Here is a 17,310-nt window from a genome sequence, read left to right on the forward strand (position 1 = left end):
AAAGCAGTTTTTATACAGTTCTGAATAACAATGGGAAAGCTCATAATGGCTTCAAACCTACTGAAACTTTAAAAAACTTCAAATTTTTGGGGAAAGTTTCAAAAATTCAAAAGTATTTGGAAAAAAATTGCAGAAATCTCATTGTTTTGGTTAACTTTTTGTTGCTTCTGATTTTTAAAAAAATATCTTTTCACTTACAGTTTTTAAGTTTTAGCTCAAATTGTATTTTATTTGGCATCATGTTGAGACAATGATACAAAATTTTGAATAAAAATTTGATATTTTCCACAGTTTTCTCTCAAAATAAGACAGTTTTCTCTCAAAAAAAATGCAGAAACCTCATAGTTTTTGTTAATTTTTTGTTGCTTCTGATCTTATTGATTTTATTTTTACATAAAGTGTTTCAATTTGAGCTCCAATTGTTTTTTAATTGGCATCATGTTGAGACAATGATACAAAATTTTGATTTAATATTTGGAATTTTCCAAAGTTTTCTCTCAAAATATTAAAATACCATGAAGTTTACCTGGATTTGAGCTGAAAAGTGGGTTATATAATCTTTGATCACTAAAAGGAAAGCTCGTAATAGCAGGATCATTATTGAAGCTTACGAAAAAACAGTGAAAATAACCGTAATTTGCGAGAAAGTAAAGTAAAAATGAATCAAATCTAACCAAAATTTTCAATTTATATCCTTTTATTTCGGTAATTATCTAATTTTTGTTTAATTCAGCGAAAATTTAACCAAATCGTACATTAAAAAAACAAGAATCGAAACCGCTTTTTAGTGTAAATTGGTAAACAATTAAATTTCGACTGTTGCTTGACATGGATAGAAACACGCCCAAAGTAATTCTAAACGTGCGGTTAAATTTCACGATCAACCTTGTGTTCTTTTTTTGGCGTCTAGCAATTGCCCCCTTCTCCACCAAAGAAGCAAAACCTAAAAAATTAAGAGAAGCCGAAGTAAATGGCCTGATAAGGTCTGAATTGCTGAGAAGAAAGGTCGTTATCTTTATCGTAATGTAACAAATTTTCTCTACTCATAAAACACAACCCAAACAAGATCACCAGCCCCTACAACAGAGTCTGGGTCAAGCTACGAGGCGTATTCACGGAATGGACAAACGCAGTCTGCCGGTGATGCCAAATGACATTTTTGTAAGCCTATGCTCTCATGTATAGCTTTTCATGGTCAAACTTCAAGGGTTAGAAATGGGAAAACTAAGCCAGCGTTCTCTAAGGAGGATAATTTTATCTGCGAACTTTTACAGTTCATTCCCATTGGTACCAACAGAAGTTATTCGACAAAACGTTTTTGCTAGATCCACGTTGCTTACAGTTTTTTGCCATTTTGTAGTACCGATGCAACAGCCTCAAATTTTCCACGCAGTACGGAAATCCTTTTACCAAACCCAGTTAATTGTTACCGTTGTCCGACTTCATATTACTGGCATCTTACGGCAGCCGAAAAAAAAATCAAATACCAAGAGTAATTCAGAGCCAGTTTCTTGCATGCCGGTGTATAGAAAAGTTATCCTTTTTTTACTACGGCGCGAAAAAAAGATACGTAGATTGACTTTAATTAATACACCTATTTTTAAGAAACGATGAGCGCAGTACAGACTCTTATATAGATCACGATATTTTTTTTTTGCTTTTTTTCAGTGTTTCAGTGTGGTTGTAAGAGAAAGAAAAACGAATTTTTTTTTTGGTTTTTGTGTCGAAATGTCTAGTTTTTCCGCAAAAATTTCGGCGCGTGTTATCTAATTGTTAAATATCACTGGATAGTTACGTGTAGACTGTAGAATGAAAGGTATTTTATATATATTTTGTTTGTTTATGCTAAGTCAATGGTAAGAGTTTTGTGCAAAAATTGAGGTTTTTTTTCAAAGTTTTTTCGAAAAAAATTCAAAAAGCACGATAAGATCTGTTATTTCTTAGATAACCTTTTTATTGAAACATCTACCTGAAAATGTGCTGAAAACTACTGAAACTTCGTAAAAAATCAATGTTTTTTGAAAAAATGCAAAATTTTCATTTTTTTTGAAAATTGCAAAAATATGAATTTTCCTCAATTTTCACTCAAAACATTAAAACATGATAAAATTTACCCTAATATGAGCTCGAAAGCAGTTTTTATAAAGTTCTGAATATCAAAGGGAAAGCTCAAAATGGCTTCAAACCTACTGAAACTGTAAAAAACTTCAATTTTTTGGGGAAAATTTCAAAAATTCAAAAGTATTTGGAAAAAAATTGAAGAAATCTCATAGTTTCGATTAACTTTTTGTTGCTTCTGATTTTTTGAAAATTTCTTTTCACTTACAGAGTTTAAGTTTTAGCTCAAATTTTATTTTATTTGGCATCATGTTGAGGCATTGATACAAAATTTTGATTAAAATGTTGATTTATTCTACAGTTTTCTCTCAAAATAAGACAGTTTTCTCTCAAAAAAATTGCAGAAACCTCATAGTTTTTGTTAATTTTTTGTTGCTTCTGATCTTATTTAAAATTTGTTCTTACATAAAGAGTTTCAATTTGAGCTTAAAACTGCGACTGAGGCTCAATCTTGCTATGCAGTACGGACGTCCTTCCACCACACCCATTTAAGTGTTAGCGTTGTCTGACTTCATCCTACCTGGCATCTTACGGCAGCCGAAAAATATTTCAATTACCAAGAGTAATTCAGAGCCAGTTTCTTTCATGCCGGTGTATAGAAAAGTTATACTTTTTTTACTACGGCGCCGAAACCAATACACTTTTTTCAAGAGTCGAGGAACGTAGTACAGACTTATATATAGCTCACGATATTTTTTCTTTGCTTTTTTCAGTGTTTCAGTGTGATGGTAAAAGAAAGAAAAACGAAACTTTTTTGGTTTTTGTGTGGAACTGTCTAGTTTTTTTCGCAAAAATTTCGGCGCGCGTTATCTAAATGATAATTATCACTTTTTTTTGACGTGTAAACTGTAGAATGAAAGGTCTTTTAATTAGTTTTTTGGTCAATGGCAAGAGTTTTTTCGAAAAATATTCAAAACACGATAAGATCTGTTCCAATTCGACCTTTAAACTAATTTCTTAGATAATCTTTTTTTTGAAACTTCCACCTAAAAATGTGCTTAAAACTACTGAAACTTCGTAAAAAATCAATGTTCTTGGAAAAAAATGCAAAAGTTTCATTTTTTTTTGAAAATTGCAAAAATATGGATTTTCCACAATTTTCACTAAAAACATTAAATTATGATAAAATTTACCCTAATGTGAATTCAGAAGCAGGTTATATAAAGTTCTGGATTTCAAAAAAAAAGCTCATAACGGCTTCAAACCTACTGAAACTTTAAAAAAAAATTCAAATTTTTGGGAAAAATTACAAAAATTTAAAAGTATTTGGAAAAATTGCAAAAATTTCAAGTTTTTGGAAAAAAAAGAAATATCACATTTTTTATTAACTTTTTGTTGCTTCTGATCTTATTGAAAAAAAGGTTTTTTATGTGAACAGTTCAAATTTGAGCTCGAACTGTATTTTAATTGGCATCATGTTGAGACAATGATACAAAATTTTGAATTAAAATATCGAATTTTCCACAGTTTTCCATCAAAATTTTGAAATACTATAAAGTTTACCTTAAATTGAGCTAAAAAGTGGGTTGTATAAGGTTTTGAACACTGAAAAAGAAAGCTCATAATAGCAGAATCAATATTGAAACTTCGCGGAAATAGTGAAAAGTATCGTAATTTGCGAGAAAGTAAAGTAAAAATGAAGCAATTCTATCCTAATTTTCCAATTTTTATTTTTTTACTACGGTAATTACCTGCTTTAAAAACATCTTAGCAAAAATTTAACCAAGTCTTACATGAAAAAAACAAGGTTCGAAACCGCTTTTCAGTGCAAATTGTTAAACATTTAAATTTCGACTGCTGCTTGACATGAATAGAAACACGTCCAAAATAATTCTAAACGTGCGGTTAATTTTCACGATCAACCTTGTGTTCTTCTTTTTGGCGTCTAGCAACTGCCCCCTCCTCCACTAAAGAATCAATACCAAAAAAATTAAGAGAAGCCGAATTAATTTGACTGATAATGTTTTAATTGCGAAGGAGAAAGGTCGTTATCTTCGTCGTAATCTAAAAAATTTTCTCTATATATAAAATATTGCACTCCATGCCTGGTGAGACAATCCAAACAAGGTCACCAGCCCATAAAACAGAGTTTGGATCAGGCTACGAGGCGTATTCACGAAATTGACAAACGCCGTCTGCCAGTGATGCCAAAAGACATTTTTGTAGGCCTATGCTCTAAGGTAGAGCTTTTTATGGTCAAACTTCAAGGGTTGGAAATGGTAAAACTAAGCTAGCGTTCTCTTAGAAAGACACTATTATCTGCAAACTTTTCCAGTTCATTCTCATCGGTATCAACAGAAGTTATTCGACTAAAATTTTTTGCTAGATCCATTAAAAAAAGTAGCTTACAGTTTTTCGCCATTTTGTAGTACCGATGCAACTGAGCCTCAAATTTTCCACGCAGTACGGAAATCCTTTTACCAAACCCAGTTAATTGTTACCATTGTCTGACTTCATACTACCTGGCATCTTACGGCAGCCGAAAAATTTTTCAATTATCAAGAGTAATTCAGGGCCAGTTTCTTTCATCCGGGTGTATAGAAAAAATAGCTTTTTTTTACTACGGCGCCGAAACGACACTGAGAATGGCTTTAAGCAATACATCTGTTTTTAGGAGTCGATATAAGTAGTACAGACTCTTATGGAGCTCGCATTAATTTTTTCCCGCTTTTTTTCAGGAAAAGTCTTAAAACTTGTTCAGACTCAACTTTAATTTTTCGCAATTTGATTTTTGATTTCAGCAAAGCTCAGTTCATTAAATTTGTGAAAATGCAGACAATTTGCACTATCGAACAGGCAAAATTTAAAGCTCACAAAAGACGTTATTGACTTCCAGTTTCTAAAGAGGGATTTAATTATCAGATTTTCCAGCGAAACGAAAGTTTTACCTATTGATTCAGTTTTTTTTTAAATCAATTATCTAGCAGAAAACTGTCAAACATAAAATGTTCTTGAAAATCAAAGGGTTTCAAGGCCATCTATTGTTTTCTTTGACACTCACCGTGGCAGTTTTTTCACAAAAAAGGTCAGTATACAATAAAGCTTACCTTAATTTTAGCGCTATGAAATACCATAAAATTTACCTTAATTTGAGCTAAAAAGCGGCTTATATATTGCTTCGATCACTAAAAAGAAGCTCATTGTAGCAGAATCAATATTAAATCTTCCGGAAAATAGTGAAAATAATCTACCGTGATTAAGCGTTCTCAATGAAATGAACTTGACTTCAACCCACCCTCGCTTTAGCACTAACAAAACCTGCTTGTTTTAGTTTTCCACGAACGGAAAATTTTTTACTTTCAAAAAATTGGTACCGATTTCTGATATCAGACTACTGAGCGCACTAAGGGTCAAGAAAAACCGTTTTCCATTTTTTTGCAAAGTCTAAAAAATAAATTTGCGAAATATTCATTGGAAATAAAGTCGAAATATAATAGCAGTAAATGTTTGATCTAAAGTGGGGGCAAACATTGCTGACCCCATGTGGTTAAGATACGTTATTGATTTCCAGTCAACTATGCTATCTATTAAGATTGGGTATACAGTATACATATATTAAGATAGGAAATACCAATGGTAAGGTTTCAGTGTGGTGGTAAGAGAAAAAAAAAGAAATTTTTTGAAAATGTCTAGTTTTTTCGCAAAAATTTCGGCGCGCTTTTTAATTGTTGAATATCACTGGTTAAACACGTATAGATTGTGAAATGAAGGTTTTTTAATAAGTTCTTTGGTGCAGGGTAACTAAATGGTTAGAGTTTTTGAGCAAAAAATTAGATTTTTTCTCAAACTTCTTCGAAAAAATTTCAAAACACGATAAGACTTTTTATAAATCGTCCTATGAAATAATTTCTTGGATGATCTTACTTTTCCGAAACATCTACCTGAAACTATGCTGAAACCTACTGAAACTTCCGAAAACGTCAATGTTTTTGGAAAAAAAAATTCTATTTTTTTTGGAAAAAAATGCAAATTTATGGATTTTTCCACAATTTTCACTCTAAACTTTAAAATATGATAAAATTTACCCTAATATGAGCTCAGAAGCAGCTTATAAAAAACTTTGAATATCAAAGAGAAAACTCATAATGGCTTCAAACCTACTGAATATTTGAAAAATTCAAATTTTTGGGAAAAATTGCAAAAGTTTAAGTATTTAGAAAAAATTCAAAAAAATCAAGTTCTTGGGAAAAAAAATTGCAACCTCATAGTTTTTGTTAATTTTTGTTGCTTTTGGTCTTATTGAAAAATTATTTTTTGTACAGAGTTTAAAATTGAGCTCAAATTGTATTTAAATTGGCATCATACTGAGACAATGATAGAAAACTTTGAATGAAATATGGAACTTTCCAGAGTTTTCTTCCAAAATATTGAAATACCATAAAGTTTCCCTTAATTTGAGCGCTACGAAATACCATAAAATTTACCTTAATTTGAGCTAAAAAGCAGCTTATACCTTGCTCTGATCAATAAAAGAAAGCTCATAATGGTAGAATCAATAATAAAACTTCCGGAAAATAGTGAAAATAATCTACCTTGATTAAGCACTCTCAATGAAATGTAATTGACTTTAACCCATCCTCGCACTAGCACTAACAAAACCTGCTTATTTTTTTTAAAATTTTCGACGCAAAACGGAAAATTTTTTCCTTTCAAAACGGTTGGTATCGATTTCTGATCTCAGAATAATGAGCGCACTACGGATCATAAATAACTGTTTTCCAATTTTTTGCAAAGTCTAAAAAACATATTTGCGAGATACATTTAACTAAGATGGGAAATACCAATAATAAGGTTTCAGTGTGATCATTACAGAAAAAAAAACGAATTTTTTCTGGAAAATTCCAGTTTTTTCGCAAAAAATTTGGCGCGTTATCTAATTGTTGAATATCACTGGTTAATCACTGGTTAAGGAATGAAGGTTTTTTAATAAAATTTTTGGTGCTTGGTAATTCAATGGTAAGAGTTTTTGAGCAAAAATTGAGACTTTTTTCAATTTTTTTCGAAAAACCTTCACAACACGATAAGATTTGTTATAAATCGTCCTCTTAACTAATTTCTAAGATGCTCTTATTTTTTCAAAACATCTATCTGACACTATGCTGAAACCTACTGATACTTCGGAAAAATCAATGTTTTTGGAAAAACAAAATTCATTTTTTTTTTGGAAAAATTGCAAAACTATGTATTTTTCCACAAATTTCACTCGAAACATTAAAATTTGATAAAATTTACTCTAATGTGAGCTCAGATGCAGGTTATATAAAGTTCTGAATATCAAAGGGAAAGCTCATAATAGCTTCAAACCTACTGAAACTTTGAAAAGTTCAATTTTTTGTGAAACATTGCGAAAGTTTAAGTATTTAGAAAAAAAATGCAACGTTTTTGGAAAAAAGTGCAACCTCATAGTTTTGGTTAATTTTTTATTGCTTTTGATCTTATGGAAAAAATATTTTTTTTGTACAGAGTTTGAAATTGAGCTCAAACTGTATTTCAATTGGCATCATGCTGAGACAATGATACAAAATTTGAATAAAATATGGAACTTTCCAGAGTTTTCTCCCAAAATATTGAATTACATTAAAATTAACCCTGATTTGAGCGCTAAGAAATACCATAAAATTTACCTTAAATTGAGCTAACATGCGGCTTATATTTTGCTCTGATCATTAAGCGCACTCAATGAAATCTACTTGTGAGTTATATATAAGTTACTGTACTGATAGAGTAAGTTCAGATAAGGCACACCGTCTGCTCGTCACGCTATCTTATTTTCGGCCGGATAGATTTGTGCAACTTCTTAGTCTAATACCAATCTTAATCTTACTCTTATATCTCCTTGTCTCAATAGATCTAGTGTACACCGGTTTGCGCGAGTTAGTTCCAGAATGAGAATAAATTTTTTCTAAGTTTTATTCAAATTGTTCTGGTGTTGAAACTACAAGTAGTTTCAACACTTTACGAATAAATAGGTTGTTAGTTTGATGGAGTATGATTGGCTAGTATTTAATATTTTAGAGATAAAATATCATAATAATAACCAATGATAAATACTAGTTTTGATATGGTTCCACCCATCAGGGTTTTAGAGAGTTTTAGTTTTGCAATGTTTCTTATTGTAGCGGAGGATTGACGATGGTATTCTTTTGAGAAGTTGCAAGCATCTTCTTTTTTCCGATTTGGAAGAAGGATCGGTATCGGTAGCTCCAGGAAGCTAGAATCGTGGATAGAGAATGGTTCTTAAGCAATTGTTGTTGGTCACGATCTTTTCGGGAGATTGTATCTTGATTTCTGATTGGTGTGACGAGTGCTGATCTGGTTCATAGGAATGTTGCTATTCTCTATCTCGTCTGGGAACGGAGGGTAGTTCGACTTTGGATGCAGTGCCTGGTGACTTGGATCTGTACGTATACTTGACCATCGAGATGGCCATTGTTCTATTTCAATGAATTTCCTTTTCTGCGATGCCAAGTCGTACTCTAAATCCATTGATAGTAGTGACTGTAGGCAGCATGTCAAGTGAGTTTTGCCATTCAGTAGTTGGAGTGTGATTGGGTTGTCAAGATCCTTGCTTCTTGTCTTTCGGCTGTTTGTAATCTATATACTGTATCATATCATTTACATATATAAATCTTTGTTAATCTTGTTTTTTAATTATGATCTTGTATTGGTTTTTATCGCAAAAGCGTTACTATTTAGTTCGGTTAATTTTAAGAGCTACTCGCACTTGAGTAACTCTCGTCAAAAATAGTGTCGTAGATGTACCACGGTGGGTGAGGCAAGCTATAGAGCATACTCAGGACGTCCTCTTCCGGTTGGTTAGGCCAGAAGTGAGGGAATATTTACGTGCTCTCTTTTTGGAGGGTCCTGTGTTACTTCAACCTTTCATGCCAATTTTTGTTACTAGTGTTTTTTTGTTGTCTTAGTTTTGTCTTCTTCTTAAAAATCAAATTGTTTGTTTTGGGTTTGCCTTTCGACATATGTTTTTGTTCTTCTGTGTTCAGAATTAAAAGTAGTCTTCAAAAGACTAATTTATCTAGTTCTAAGCTGGTGTTAACCCAGTTTAGCTACCGTGGTTTTTATTTTCTTAGTCATGATGTTAGGTGGCGGTTTATGTTGTTTATTAAGCTTGCGTTGGTTAGTTCGAATTATTATATAATTCCTTTCCAACCAGGTTAAAGGAAAGTTTGAAACGTGTTAAACTCGTTAGAGATGTTATCAGTGAGAGTTGAAACTTGAATTCATTATTTTAAACAATTATTTGTGGGCGAGCAATGCGAATTTGGATAGAGTTTGTGGGCAAGAGATTATAACGAAGCGTCTATATAAAGGTTAGTACTGCTTGTTTCCAGTTTATGTACAACTTTTTATCAATTTACTACTTAAAATTTGTTAAATTTACTGCTTGATTTGGGGGCTGAAATTTTTAATTTATTTTCAATTGTAAGAAGATTTACTGCTTAGGGGAAAAGAGTTTATAAATTATTTTTTTTTGCTTTGTGAGGAAGAGTTTTATTGCTTTAACTTTTGAATAGGTTAATATAAATTATTTATTTGATAAAGAGTTTTTGTTTTTTGTTTTGCTTTTTTGTTTGGTTGTGCCTATGACGAAAAAGAGAGAACATCGAATAAAAATGGTTAATGTTATTAGAATTTATAAGTAAAATATTGAATTCATATTACCTAATTGTCGGTGAAGAAGTCATGGGAAAAACATCGTGGATGGTATCAGATGAGGCTAGTTGTTTAGCTAACAAACGATTGATGTATTTAGTTTGCAAAAGTGGCCAAAGCAATTCAAGTGCTTCAATGATTTTAAGTTCCTCAGTGTTAGGTGATAGTTCATACGGTGTGTTTTGAATAAGGTTATAAAGTTTGTAATTATAGCGATTGTTATATATGAACTCTTGGATTGGGATTCCACGGGCTGAAGTATTTCATGAAAGACAATTCGTGGGCGGGATTCGTCTAAGTTTAGGAGTTTGTTTAGTGGGCAGAAGATATACATATGGAAGATGGGATCGTAATTTCGGAGCGTGCCTTAAAATTTAGTGTCTTTAATGCCATAGGTGAAGTTAAAAAAAATGGTGATGTGTATTTATAGTTAATATATTGAAATCTATGGTGAGTTTGTCGTGCTGGTGTATTGTGAGTGTGATGACTTTGAATGAAATTGTAAAAAGTGTACGTGTGTGTTTGTTTAGTTCGTAACATAACTTGGTGTGAACAGCGCATATCACGTTCTTTGGGTGGGAGGAAATGAAAGGTTATTGAAAAGTGGTAAAATTTGTTAAAGTATGATTCATAAGCATTAATATTGCGTAGTGCTGTGGAGATGACATTGTCGTTTTTTTTATTTAAGATGTTGAGGGTGAGTGTGTATGAGTTCATGACGAAAATTTTTTCGGTTGATTGGGGATAAGCAAATGGGTCGTTGTTTAGACAAATGTCTTCATTTGGTCGGATGATGTGATGGTCATAATTAGCAATGGAAAAATCATTAGCTTTAGGTGCAGTGAATTTGCTGACTGATTATTTTTACCCTACTTGCGTGAACTGGTTTGGGGTTAGTGATGTTGTTAGAAGGTAGAGTTGGGTGCTGCATACTTCATTATCATATGGGGTGTTATATAGTGGTAATGATAATGGATTAGTAAAATGGTAATGAGATGTCCATGAAAGTGTAGGGTATAATACATGCTCGTTTACATAATTGGGTTTTTCATCATTGGGGTCGGAATGAAAGTATGTATATTGTGGGAAAAGGGGTAGACAAATTTGTAGGAGTTCTTTCGTATTAGTGTGAAGTGGATGATTGACAAACGTGGTGGAGGTTCCTATGTTAGATGGGAATGGGGTATTTGGAAATTTTCTTTAAAAATCTCGGTAAGCGCGGTTGGTACTAGAGGATGGAATTGATAGGGAAGTAGGGTTTTGGGAGGGTGTATAAATTGAAGAGGGGGTTGGGGTTGATGAGTTGGGTGATATTAAAGACCGTAAGACTTGGTGAATAGTTAGTGTTTGAGGGAGTTGTAAATGTTGTTGTAGAGTTAAAAAGTTATCAAGTTCATGTGAAATTTGTGTGTGATCTTCGTCGTTGTTATCGGATGGTTCGCTGGTTAGAGGGAAATATATGGGTGTGACATATGAAATGAGAGAGGGAGGTGAAAGGGGTTCAATTTTGACTTGGGAATGAATAGGTTGAAAAGGAGGTAAGGAAAATGTAGGTGGCTCGGTTCAGAGTTGGCAAATTCGTCGGGTGTTTCGATATCGGAGTTGTTGAATTGGGAGATAGTATTATATAATGTTGTGTTGGAATTAGTATCTGATTCCATGCTGGTTGAAATGTTATGATGAGGTGATTGAGATCGGGAGGAAGCAAAAAGTGTGATGATGAGGAGGTTGTTCTGAAGGTTGGCTGGGTGTGAAATTGATCGATGGAGGGATCCAACTTGGCGGCTCATCGTTGGCTTAAAAGATGGTTGTTCTGAGAAGGAAATTAAGTGGTATGTGGTTGTTTTTTAAGTTGTTCGTATGTGTCGTCTATGATGGGTTGTCGGGTTATTATGTGTTGGATTGGGCTTTGTGGATAATTATTCTCGAAGTTATGAGGTCTGTTAGGGCAATATTTCTAAAATTTCGTGGTACCAATGATAGAAGGGTGGTTATGGTTGAGTTTTCGCAATTGTGGTGCTGTTGGCGTTGTATTTGTATCGTTTTGTGTTTCTTCATACGTGTTTGGTGCTGTTGATAACTTGGTATTGTATTCTTTTATTTGAGCGTCTAAAAAATTTTTATTGATTGATGTTGAAAATATTCTTGAAATTCTGCGAAAAGTATTCCTACTACGCGTGCTTGTTTGCTTACTTGTGTGTTTGTATTGCGCATGTTTTGTAGATTCCTTTTAGGAGTAAGAAAAGAAGTCCAAGAAAAATAAACATTGCGTATAATTGAGTCAATCTTTCTAAGATGCAGTTGGGCCATCCTAGAAAGGGAAGAAGTTCGTTTTTCAAATTTACAAAACTAAAAATATTTATCGGTGATATATCTTTTGGTCTGCTTTTTGTCGCCATTTAAGTAAAGGTAATATTTTATATCTTAAAAGTATCCGCCATAGTCTTGTGCATATATGTCTGAAAAGCCTGCTGTTTCTGCAAGTTTGCGTAGATTTTGAACTATGGATTGTCGTTGCATTGTGTCCCTTTTTGTGAGTATTTCTTGAAATTGTTGTGTTCGCTTGAGATTTTGGGTGTCTGATTTAGAGTATATGCCGATTGATTGTAAATCAATTTTGGGAGTGCGGGCAATAGCGCTAATACTTTCTGGAGTAAGTTTTTTGAGTGGTTGCATGAGTGTGGGGTATGGTGTGAGAAGATAGTATTTTTCTTCGTCAAGGTTTGATTGTACTAAATTTTGGCTGTTTTCTGATCCACATGGTACTGCTGTATCCCAAAAATAAGTTCTGCGGGAGAGTGTATCTACAAATGTATTTTTTTAAGATTGTTGGGTTTCTTTTATAGCATCTTTTATCTTCAAAATCGTATAAAGGTGGTGTTTTTTGTATTAGTTTTTATTGCAAAAGCGTTATTATTTAGTTCGGTGATTTTTATGAGCTACTCACACTTGAGTAACTCTCATGAAAAACAGTTTCGTGGGTGTCACAAAGCGTGGATGTAGCACGGTGGGTGAGGCCGGCTATAGAACATGCTCAGGACGTCCTCTTCTGGTGGTTTAGGCTAGAAGTGAGGGTATAATTTCGTGCTCTCTTTTTGGAGGGTCATGTGTTACTTCAACCTTTCATGCCAATTTTTGTTACTAGTGTTTTTTTGTTGTCTTAGTTTTGTCTTCTTCTTAAAAATCAAATTGTTTGTTTTGGGTTTGCCTTTCGACATATGTTTTTGTTCTTCTGTGTTCAGAATTAAAAGTAGTCTTCAAAAGACTAATTTATCTAGTTCTAAGCTGGTGTTAACCCAGTTTAGCTACCGTGGTTTTTATTTTCTTAGTCATGATGTTAGGTGGCGGTTTATGTTGTTTATTAAGCTTGCGTTGGTTAGTTCGAATTATTATATAATTCCTTTCCAACCAGGTTAAAGGAAAGTTTGAAACGTGTTAAACTCATTAGATATGTTATCAGTGAGAGTTGAAACCTGAATTCATTAATTTAAACAATTATTTGTGGGCGAGCAAGGCAAATTTGATTAGAATTTGTGGGTAAAAGACTGTAACGAAGCGTCTGTAGTAAGGTTAGTACTGCTTGTTTCCAATTTATGTACAATTTTTATCAATTTACTACTTGAAATTTAGTTCACTTCTTGATTTAGGGGTTGAAATTATTAATTTATTTTCAATTGTAAGAAGATTTACTGCTTAGGGGAAAAGAATTTATAAATTATTTTTACTGCCTTGTGAGGGAGAATTTTATTGCTTTAACTATATGATAGGTTAATATAATTTAATGATTTGATAAAGAGTTTTTGTTTTTTGTTTTGCTTTTTTATTTGATTGTGCCTGTGAAGAAAAAGCGAGAAGATCGAATGAGAATGGTTAGTCTTATTAGAATTTATAAGTAAAATATTGAATTCACATAACCTAATTGTCGGTGAAGAAGCCATGGGAAATACATCGTGGATGGTATCAGATGAGGTTAGTAGTTTTGCTAACAAACGATTGATGTGTTTAGTTTGCAAAAGTGGCCAAAGCAATTCAAGTGCTTTAATGATTTTAAGTTCTTCAGTGTTAGGTGATTGTTCATACGGTGTGTTTTGAACAAGGTTATATGGTTTGTGATTATAGCAATTGTTATATATGAACTCTAGGATTTGGACTTCGACGGGCTGAAGGATTTCATGAAGGACAATTAGTGGGCGGGATTCGTCTACGTTTAGGAGTTTGTTTAGTGGTCAGAAGATATACATATTGGATATGGGATCGTAATTTCGGAGCGTGCCTCGAAATTTAGTGTCTTTAATACCATAAGTGAAGTTAAGAAAAAATGGTGTTGTGTATTTAGAGTTAATGTATTGAAACCTATGGTGAGTTTGTCGTGCTGGTGTATTGTGAGTGTAATGACTTTGAGTGAATTTGTAAAAAGTGTATGGAGGGATCCAACTTGGCGGCTCATCGTTGGCTAAAAAGATGGTTGTTCTGAGAATGAAATAAAGTGGTATGTGTTTGTTCTATAAGTTGTTCGTATGTGTCGTCTATGATGGGTTGTTGGGTTATCATGTGTTGGATTGGGCTTTGTGGATAATTATTCTCGAAGTTATGAGGTCTGTTAGGGCAATATTTCTAAAATTTTGTGGTACCAATGATAGGAGCGTAGTTATGGTTGAGTTTTTGCAATTGTGGTGCTGTTGGCGTTGTATTTGTATCGTTTTGTGTTTCTTCATACGTGTTTGGTGCTGTTGATAACTTGGTTGTGTATTCTTTTATTTGAGCGTCTAAAAAAATTTTATTGATTGATGTTGAAAATATTCTTGAAATTCTGCGAAAAGTATTCCTGCTACGCGTGCTTGTTTGCTTACTTGTGTGTTTGTATTGCGCATGTTTTGTAGATTCCTTTTAAGAGTAAGAAAAGAAGTCCAAGAAAAATAAACATTGCGTATAATTGAGTCAATCTTTCTAAGATGCAGTTGGGCCATCCTAGAAAGGGAAGACGTTCTTTTTTCAAATTTACAAAACTAAAAATAATTATCGGTGATATATCTTTTGGTCTGTTTTTTTGTCGCCATTTAAGTAAAGGTAATATTTTATATCTTAAAAGTATCCGCCATAGTCTTGTGCATATATGTCTGAAAAGCCTGCTGTTTCTGCAAGTTTGCGTAGATTTTGATCTATGGATTGTCGTTGCATTGTGTCCCTTTTTGTGAGTAATTCTTGAAATTGTTGTGTTCGCTTGAGATTTTGGATGTCTGATTTAGAGTATATGCCGATTGATTGTAAATCAATTTTGGGAGTGCGGGCAATAGCGCTAATACTTTCTGGAGTAAGTTTTTTGAGTGGTTGCATGAGTGTGGGGTATGGTGTGAGAAGATAGTATTTTTCTTCGTCAGGGTTTGATTGTACTAAATTTTGGCTGTTTTCTGATCCACATGGCACTGCTGTATCCCAAAAATAAGTTCTGCGGGAGAGTGTATCAACAAAATGTACTTTTTTATAGATTATTGGGATTCTTTTGTAGCATCTTTTATCTTCAAAATCGTATAAAGGTGGTATTTTTTTGGTACAAGGGTAATACCATGATATATTTCTTTCGTAGTCAAAAAACTTTGATTTGTTTCCTGACAATAAAAATCCTATATAAGGGTCTTATAGTACTGCTAGTGCAAGGTATTGTAAAATTTGTGTGCTATCAAATTCGCATAATTGATAAATTGTTTCAAGTTCTGTCAAAAACATTTCTTGAAAAATTCTACTTATTTTATAATCTAATTTCATGTCTAAGTGTATGTCATAGTGGATTGCGCCAAAATGAGTGTTGTTCATGAGTGATAGTTCTTGTAAACGTGTACTGTCTTAGTCTTGTGGTTTTAATTTTTCACCGACTCTTCCTGTATTCTTTTGAAGTTTTACCGAGACATATGAGTTCTCGTCAGTGTATGAGCGAGATGTAGCCATTGGATGTATAATTAATTTTCCTGTTTTCATGTTGAAACCGTCTTCCTATTCGCAAGAATTTCTGAATATTGTGTTTTGTAAAGTGCTTTGTTGTATTTACATGCAAGTTCTGTTTCTGGGTATATTCGGAAACGTGACAATTTCTTCTCTATATTATGGATGTTTCTAAAAAAAAATTATTATGTCGATTTTAGTCAGGGTTTACATTTTCAAAGGGGATTGATTCAATAAAACACTTTTTTGGTCAAGTTTTATCATTCTAGCGTGTATTTTTGCTACTTGAAATTTTGTACAGGTGTCTTCGGGGAACCAAACGGTAGTTGCTTGTGTGCGCGTAGTAGGATCACAATATCATTGGTCGTTTTTGCAAGGGAGTCTGATCACTTGATAAATTAGAGTGTCATCTTTTAAATCACGTGTTAGTTGTACTTTTTCAAGTTGTTTTTTCAAATCAAAAAACAATATTTCTTGGTATTCTTTATTTTTGTATCTGCTTTACAATTTGAGGGGTTGTTCATTTGAGTTTGTAGTATCCAAATTTTATCATGGAGATCGTAAGCTAATCTTCCATGTGCGCTGTAAATTGGAAATTTTTTATCTAGTCTTTTATGACCTTGGTATTTTTCAAGTTCAGCTTGATGTGCTAAGTCTGGAAAAACTAGTTTTGCCTTTATTTGATGTGATTTTTAGTCTTTCGAATTCGTTTTTGCAATCGTCGCGCCTGAGGTGCAATAGTTTTTTATTATACTTTGGTAGAAAGAGTAACGGTCTAATCTGTTTTTATTTCCGTTTGAAACTTGTAAACAATGTACTTTCTTTTCGGAAAGTGTTGCTTCGAATTTATATCCTGTTAGTGTTGTAGCTCTGGCTTTTGAGTAAAGTAATGCTATTGCATTTGTTGTTTCGATTGATTGTGGTTTGCATTCACATGGTTCGGAGTGACTTGCTTTATTGCATATTTCTGTAAAGTTTTTTGTTCATTTTCTTCACAGTCACGGTGTGTGACTAGTAAATCCTGGGGTCCTGTTCGGGGTGAAGGATTGTTGGCATCAGCTTGTAAAAAGTTGAAAAAGAAAAGAGTTTGAAAATTAGTATCTTTAAAAGATACATGTGTACGATAGTCCTGAATATGGGTTATAAAAGGTGATATATCCTATTGTCTTTTTTTGTGTATCTCTCGTATTTGTAGATTTTTTTTGTGATTATAAACGGGGGAGGTAAGGGTTGAGTTGTTATATTTGGTGGGGCTAGGGGTAAAGGATGATGAACAATATCATTTATTTTTACCGTGATTTCAAATTTTAGTGTCAAGTCGTCTTGTCTAAGTATTTGTTTATCATGATCTTGAAAATCTTTGTGAGTATCTTGTCGAGGTTCTAACTTATTTAGTGCCTAGTTGTGAAATCTGTGACTTTCGGGATGTTGTCCAAATAATGGAGGGTTGCTACGAATGTATTCCAATCTAATCGTAATTGTATGTTGCTTGTTGAATTTTCTCTATATCTGGCGTCGAGATTTATAGGAAAATTTGGAGGAATTGGTGTTTGTGAAATTTGGAGGAATTGGTGTTTTCCCTCT

General features: G+C 33.1%; 1 protein-coding gene across 3 annotated transcripts in view; it reads left to right on the forward strand.

The window, feature by feature from the left end:
- Window positions 1-17,310, forward strand: part of LOC134853153 (uncharacterized) — a 92,532-nt gene that overhangs the window by 36,387 nt on the left and 38,835 nt on the right. The gene's annotated exons all lie outside the window — the stretch shown is intronic.

The sequence above is a fragment of the Symsagittifera roscoffensis genome, chromosome 8, assembly GCF_963678635.1.
Source record: "Symsagittifera roscoffensis chromosome 8, txSymRosc1.1, whole genome shotgun sequence".
Classification (NCBI taxonomy): domain Eukaryota; kingdom Metazoa; phylum Xenacoelomorpha; order Acoela; family Convolutidae; genus Symsagittifera; species Symsagittifera roscoffensis.